Here is a 7,880-nt window from a genome sequence, read left to right as displayed (position 1 = left end):
CTGCTGGCAACAGGCTTGCTTATATACAGTGCTAGCTAATCAACTCATTAGCTAGCCGGGAGCAAGGTCAGGATCCTGTCAATAGTCAGGGCTGAGAGATCTTCTGGCATGCATGCGTGCATTCTGCCTTCGCTCTCTCAGCTGCTGTCTCCTTACATTCCTGAGCCTGGTTACAGGTGGGGGCGAGTCTGATGAACTACTGGGCTGCAGCAGAGACTGATCCCTTGCAGGTGTTCCCTGAGAGTCTTGATCCTCCTCACCACTTAGGTAGCTTTCAGCTACAGGATCCAGTCTTTGCCTTTCTGCTGCAGTACTGTCCTCAGGAGCCTGTAAGTCCACAGGCTCCTGGCTGGCAGGTGCCTCCTCAGGGGCATCAGCAAGGGCAGGCATGACAACGTCCTTCCTTCTTTCTTTCAGCATCCAGTCTAGGTAGATCTTCCATCTGGTCATGATTTCAGTGGATTTTTCTTCCCATGTTATTCCCTTGTTGATTGATTCCGCAATATCTGACTGTATAAAATCAAACAAATAGTTGTGCCAGATTTCTATTGTCCATTTACTTTTGTCTTTCCAACCCAGAGCAATCACTGCCTTTCCCGCCAGTATCATAGCCTTGACTAGATTTTGAGTTTTCTTATCCAATAATGGGCTTCCTATTGTGCTTAACAGCATTAGGTTAAAGTCTATAGGTAATGTTACATTGCATACTTTCCTATTGATTTCAGTAATTTCCCTCCAAAAGGTCTTTACTTCTGCACATTCCCACCACATGTGTGCATACCAGCCCTTAGCCTGTTTACAATGCCAGCACGAAGAACTCAGTCCTGGGATCATATTAGCTAGCTGTGCTGGGGTCTTATACCATTTTGTGAGGAATTTGTATTCCAGTTCTTTAAATTTAGTTACTTTGATATCTTCAATTCCTTTCATAATTTTATCAACCATCCTCTCTGTTATCTGACCTTCATTACTCCATCTCTTTTGTAAATATTCTGTTATTTTATTTTTATTTGTTAGCATCTTTCTATATATTTTTCCTACCAGTCCCATTTTTTTGCTTAGCCATTGCTTTGTATATTTCTTCCATTGGTGCATCTATCCAGAGGTCTTCCTTTTCACTGATGTTTTTAACTATCTTGTATAGTCCTGCTATTTTTAACCAGTATTGTTTGCCTATCTCTTCTGTTATTATCTGTAATGGTTTTAAGTCCCCACCCCCTAAACATATCGTCCACTTTAGATTTTAGCATTTCCCACCATTTAATTTCTTGCACTTCTTTGTTTATTGTTTCAAGGGGGGTCCATCTTGAGACTTTTCCTAGCCAGTATGGATACCCTTTCTTCCAAATTTGTAGTGATGCTCTTCTAGGACCTATTGTTTGTTTTAAGTCTTTTGTCGTTACTCTGGTAAAAATACCAAATCTTCCTATATTACTGTTGATTTCATTCTCAAATTTAACCCATTTTTGTGCCTTTTCCTCGCCTATTTATAATATTGGTTTTATTTGAAAGGCTTCAGAATAGATGTTTAAGTCCGGAATTCCCCATCCGAATTTCGATTTGTGACTATATATTATTCTCTTATGAAATCTACATTTTTTACTATTGAATATCCACTCTTTTAATATTCTGTTCCATTGTTCTTTTTTTTTATTGATCCCAAGGCAGTGTTTGGAATAGGTACGTTAACTTTGGTACCCAGAACATTTTAACACTTCTTATTCTAGTTGATATCCCTAGCGTTTTGTGATTCCATCTTTTCATGTCCCTCTCTATTTTTTCCATGTTTTTTCATAATTATCCTTTATCATTTTGTCAATTTTTTGCAAAACTATACCTAAGTATTTAAATTTCTTAACACCCAGTCCTATATTCATGTTCCTATTTATCTCCTGCTGCTCTTCCCTATTAACGTTAAGATATAAGATTTCTGATTTTGCCATATTAACTCGTAGCCCTGAGCACTTTTCAAAGTCTTCTAGAATAATCTTAACCTCTTTAACTCCTTCCTTAGGGTTTGTCATGATTACTATGATATCATTTGCAAATAAATTGAGCTTCATTTCTTCTTTACCTATCTTATAACCTTCTATTCTTCCGGAATTTCTAATTCATTCTGCTAGTTGTTCTATTGCTATTATAAATATAAGTGGGGATAGTGGGCAGCCTTGTCTTACTCCTCCTTGTATGGGGAGTACTTGTGAATGTTCATTGTTTACTCTTACTTTCGCCTTCCCATCTTTATATATTTCCTGAATTGCTTGAAGAAACCCTTCCCCTATTCCTATTTTCTTCATTATTTGCCATAAATATTCATGTGAAAGAGTATCAAAAGCTTTATACACATCCAGTTATAGAAGACCTTTTTTTTTTTGTTGGCCATGGTATAGGACATTTAAGATGTTTCTAATGGGATGTGCTATATTTCTACCTTTAACGAACCCGTATTGGTCCCCTTTTATTATTGTTGAGATAACTTTCTTTAATCTGTTTCCCAATACTTTAGCAAAGATTTTATAATCTTGGTTTAGGAGATTTATAGGTCTATATGAACCTACTTCTTCTGGATCCTTCTGAGGTTTTAATATCAGTATTATTTCTGTTTCCTTCCATGTATCTGGGGCTTTTCTCCCTTTCAAGACTTCATTAAATACTACCTGCATTTCTCCGTCTCTTTTTTCCTGGATTGTAATCTCCCCCTCTAGTGCCTCTTTCCCTTCTTTCTCCAAAGGAAGACTGATTGTCTCCTGAGACTCTATTGTGGTCTTTTTCTTATATAAATTTTTATAAAAGTCCTCAAAAGCCTTAATAATTTCCTTGGGATTTTGTGTTGTGTTATTGTTAATTTGTATAGATCTAACCGTCTGTTTTGCTTTTTTAATCTTCAGGTAGTTTGCCAGTCTTTTCGCTGTGTTAATGCTGTTCCTCTGGAAGTCATTCCTTACCATAATTTCTTTTTTCCACATTGTTGCTATGTCTAATGTTTCTAATTGTTTTTGAATCTCTTTGATTTTGCTCTGTAAAGTGGGGCTATAGTTTTCCATTAGTTCCCTTTGTAGCTTCTCTAATTCCTTCATTTTATTTTGTCTTTTCTTCTCTAATTCCTTCATTTTGTTTTGTCTTTTTTATACCATTCTCTTTTAATGTTATTTTCTTTTTTATGCAATGGCCCTTATTACTGCTTTAGCGGCATCCCATAGTACATTGGTAGGCACTGTTCCTCTGTTTTCCTTGAAGTATAGTTTTATCTGTGATGTCAGATATTCCCTGTCATCTTCTTTTGCCATTATTAAATTATTATATCTTCAAGGTCTGTTTGTTGTGGGTAAATTTCCAATTCAATACTTATAGGGGCATGGTCAGATATCCAAATTGGAAGGGTTGTAATCTCTTTTATGGACATATTATTTTTTTTTCTAAAATTATATAATCTATGCATGATGCCATTTTATGCCTGCTGGATATGTGCGTAGGTCTAGGTCTTGTTCCTGTAAACTCATACGCTTCTTTTAGGCCCCAGTCTCCTAGCTTAATACTTTTATTCTTTGTTATGTCAATTTTGGATCCCCTGCTACAATTAATTCCCCCTCTGACAACTGTTGAATCTTCTTAAAGATCTTAGTTATAAATTTCTTTTGCTTTTTGTTTGGTGCATAAATATTCACTATAGTAATTCGTTTGCCTTCCAGTTTAAACTTGACCAATAGGTATCTGCCCTCCTTGTCTGCTAACCTTTTGATATCCTCAACTTTAAAGTTCTTATGGATCAAGTTTGCTACTCCCTCTTGCTTCTGCTAAGACCTACCACTTCGGGTCTTTTATTAATGGTTTTCTATCTTCTTTTTGTGTGTGTGTTTCCTGTAGACACATCAAGTCTATCCTTTGTTCTCTGGCCATTTTAGTTAATCTAAATCTCTTAAGGTTGGAGGTAAGACCATTTACATTCAGTGAAAGGACTCTTAAGGACCTACCCATTTTCTTTATTTTTTTGAATCTTAGTACTCCCTGGCTGTGGGTACTTTACTTTATTTATTGAATAAACCCTCCCACCTCCCTTCCCCTGTGGTTTAGACAACATTGTGGATGAAAGCATCATCCCGTCTTCCCACTTTCTAGAGTGTACACTTCCCAAACCTCCCCTTCCTTCTTATTCTTAAAGCTAGCTCAATAAACTTTTATATACTTCCCTTTATGTAGTATCCTCATGCGAGTCCGTCCTTGGTCTTTTATCACGTCTGCTTGAAGGTCCTTCTCCCGGGTCGTCCACCTCCTCCATAACTTCCTCCTCTCTCTATTCTCTCAGGTCTTCTGTATCGATACCCAGTTGCCTGAAGAGTTCCCTTGCTTCCTTGGGGTTTCATGCTATCAGCCTCTTCCCTTCTTTAAATATTAATATTGAAGCTGGATAACCCCATGAAAATTTCACATTGTTTTCAAATAATTTTTGCCCATAAGGTCTCATTTGGTTTTTCTTCTTGATAGTTTCTTGGCAAAACTCCTCTCTCACCCTGACCTTTCTCCCTCTGAGGGTCAGGTCCTTCTTCTTTTTCAGGGTCTTAGCTTTTCTCTTGTAAATTTAATTAGAACATCCCTTGGGACTCCTCCTTCCTTTCTCCTTTGCAGTCTATGGGCTCTTTCAATGTCTTGGGGTTGGACCTTAACCCCATTTTCTTCTCTCCATGCTCTAAGTGTTTCTTCTAGGAGCTTATTATTTATTTCTTCTGAAATCCCTGCAAAATAAGGTTTGCTCTTCTGTTCCTATCTGATAACTCCATAAGCTGGGTATTTAACTGAATAAACATCTGTTTGTTTTTTGTAACAAGCTCAGAAGCTGTAATCGCCCTCTGTTTTGTCTCTTTAAGCTCGGCTGCCAGTTCTGAAACTGTGTCTCTTACTGTCTTAATCTCTGCTTTTATTTGCTCCTGAGAGCTTATCATCATGTTCTGGAATGCAGACATCTATTCTGAGAGTTCTTTTATATTTTTTTGCCATATCTGTTTTTCCGGTGAAGCAGATAAGGGCTGGGAGTTTGGCCTGGGCATTGCCTCCCTAAAACAGTAATAAATAACTGATATCTTACCCTCTGAAGCTTCAGAGTGGAATTCCTTATGTTCACCAGATGTTCGTACATCGGCTTCTCCTTTTAGCTGTCCTTGAGGATGGACTAAACACGTTATTTTGAGCTTTTAAGATAATTATTCTAAGAAGAGGTCGGGCAAGCAACCGGCTTCCTCAGCGCATGCGTACAACCTCCGCAAGGGAAAATGTTTTAAGTTTTTAAACTTTCCCTTCCTTGCCTAGCAAAGGGATTTCCCAAATGCATGCTGAATATAGGACATCCACTCGGGAAATCCCGGTTCGGCCAGCTGAATCAGATTAGAGAATCTGATTTGGCTTTTGGCAGGTCCAAATAATGCTGAATATGCATTATTCAGTTTGTTTTTTGGTTCATCCAAACCAAATACACATCCCTACTTATTTCAAAGCCTATGGACCATACCAGCCAGATTGAACATGACAGATATCCCACCATTTTTTAAGAGTTACATGGGGTCACTATTTGGACTGGAGGTCATACAAGGAAGGAGACAAGGTTTAAGCCTTCCACCATTTCACACACTGCAACCCCAAGCTTAGCTTTCACACAGTTATTTTCTCTTCAACGACAAAAGAAATATCATTTTCTTTAAAAGGCCATCTTAAAAGGGATGTAACAGTCATTTAAACAGCTGTAACGGCAATGGGGGATGTTGGTTTCATTTAGTGAAACTATAAAAGTAGAGAAGATATAGAAACCTTCCACCATTCCTGTGAGCTCCCAAACCAAATCAGATTCTCATACAGCTGTAGTTCATCTTAACACTGCCACAGGATTCAATCTTATGTCTAAAAGGAGTCCTGAAAACATGGCTATATATCAGGAAAGGTTTTAATGGGGGGCACTATGGGATCTTGGCCATGCACTCATGCATTGTGTGTAGGTGTGGACTGGTTTCTGTGACACTGTCATCCCTACCATTCTTGATGACTTCTATGTAGGTGTACCCCTGTGCAAGGGTACCGTGCTGTATAATCTCTTGCTTCTACTGCTATTGTCTTCTACTTTGCTAAGAGTGCAGAATGTAATGACTGTATTATGGAGGTGTAATGTTGGCATTGCTCTCACTTGGATGACCCAGATTAGCCTGATTTCATCAGATTTCAGGTGAACTTGCCCTAAAAGATAAAATCATACTTTGGTCACATGAGAAGGCAAGAGTCACTGGAAAGGACAATAAAGCTAGGAAAAGTTGAAGGCAGCAAGAAAAGAGGAAGACCCAACATGAGATGAATTGACTTAATAAAGGAAACCATGACCTTCAGTTTACAAGCCACAACTAGCCACAACAACAACCCTACCAGCAATATTGTTAACCTTTCCCAGCATGCTCTCAGTTTAGCAGAGGAATCTGTCCTTTCAAGGCAATTACCCTCCTGCCCCACTAAACCCACCCAGACAATACAGCTCTGTGGAGACCTGGAGGCCTTCTTCCACCAGCTACATGTAATTTATTTATTGATTGATTGATTGATTTATTTATATCCCGTCCTCCCGGAAGGCGCAGGGCAGCTAACAATGAGGCACAAGTTCCAAGTTAAAACAGGTAAAAATAGCATAAAAGAGAATAAAACAGTATAATACAGTATAATACAACACAACAAAGTGATGGTGCTCCATTTATCACGAGATGGGATCGATCTTAATCTGACAAAAGCGTTCCGGCAGCCTGTCATCCCTTCTTCCTTGCAGGGTCACCTCGCGCCCTGATGGAACCACACACTGGTGGTAGTGGTGCGATAATGCAGAAGTTACGGTGATGGAATGATGGTGGTGGCAGCTCCTACTCAAATGCCTGGCAGAAGAGCTCCGTCTTACAGGCCCTGTGGAACTGAGAAAGGTCCTGCAGGGCCTGGATCTCCTCTGGGAGCTCCTTCCACCAGGTAGAAGCCGCCACTGAAAATGCCCTGGCTCTGGTCACAGCAAATTTGATATCCCTGGGGCCTGGAATTTTCAAGAGATGTTGACTCCCCGACTGTAGTGCCCTTGGGGGAACTTATGGGGGAAGGTGGTCCCTTAGGTAAGCTGGACCCTGGCCATACAGGGCTTTAAAGGTAAGAACCAGCACTTTGAAGTGGATCCGATACACTATTGGCAGTTAGTGCAGTGCTTTCAGCACAGGCTGAATATGATCCCTCCTAGAGAGACCCACCAACAGCCTGGCTGCAGCATTCTGCACTATCTGCAGCTTCCAGATTTACGACAAAGGCAGCCCCAAGTAGAGAGTATTACAGTAGTCTAACCTCAAGGTGACCATCCCATGGATCACTGTGGCCAGGTCATTGCGGTCAAGGAAGGGGACCAACTGCCGAGCCAGCTGAAGATGGTAATAGGCCGACCTGGCAGTGGCTTCCACCTGGGCCTCCATCATTAAAGAGGAGTCCAGGAGCATACCCAGACTCATAACCTCCGACGCCGGCACCAAAGGCACCCCATCGAAGGTCAGGAGTGGGAGCCCCAACCCTAGACTGATCTGACGCAGGCCCAGGACCTCCGTCTTTGCTGGGTTTAGTTTCAACCGGCTCAGTCTGAGCCAATCAGCCACAGCCTGTAACGCCCGATGAAGGTCATCCGGGGCAGAGTTCAACTGGCTGCCTAACATCAGATGACCATTCCACTGTTTACTGTTTGTCCTTGCCATTATTATGTAAGTTAAATAAAGTGGCCCTTAGTTTTCCAACCTATGGTTGTCTGACTTATTATTAACAACCTACAACCCATGCTGGATAGTGAAACTTCCCTCATGCGGGCACTGCCCCTCTGACCTTTTCTTGCTTACTAA

Source organism: Gekko japonicus, unplaced genomic scaffold (genome assembly GCF_001447785.1).
Source record: "Gekko japonicus isolate JY-2015 unplaced genomic scaffold, Gekko_japonicus_V1.1 scaffold1335, whole genome shotgun sequence".
Taxonomy (NCBI): Eukaryota; Metazoa; Chordata; class Lepidosauria; order Squamata; family Gekkonidae; genus Gekko; species Gekko japonicus.
Note: the sequence above shows the minus strand (reverse complement) of the source record.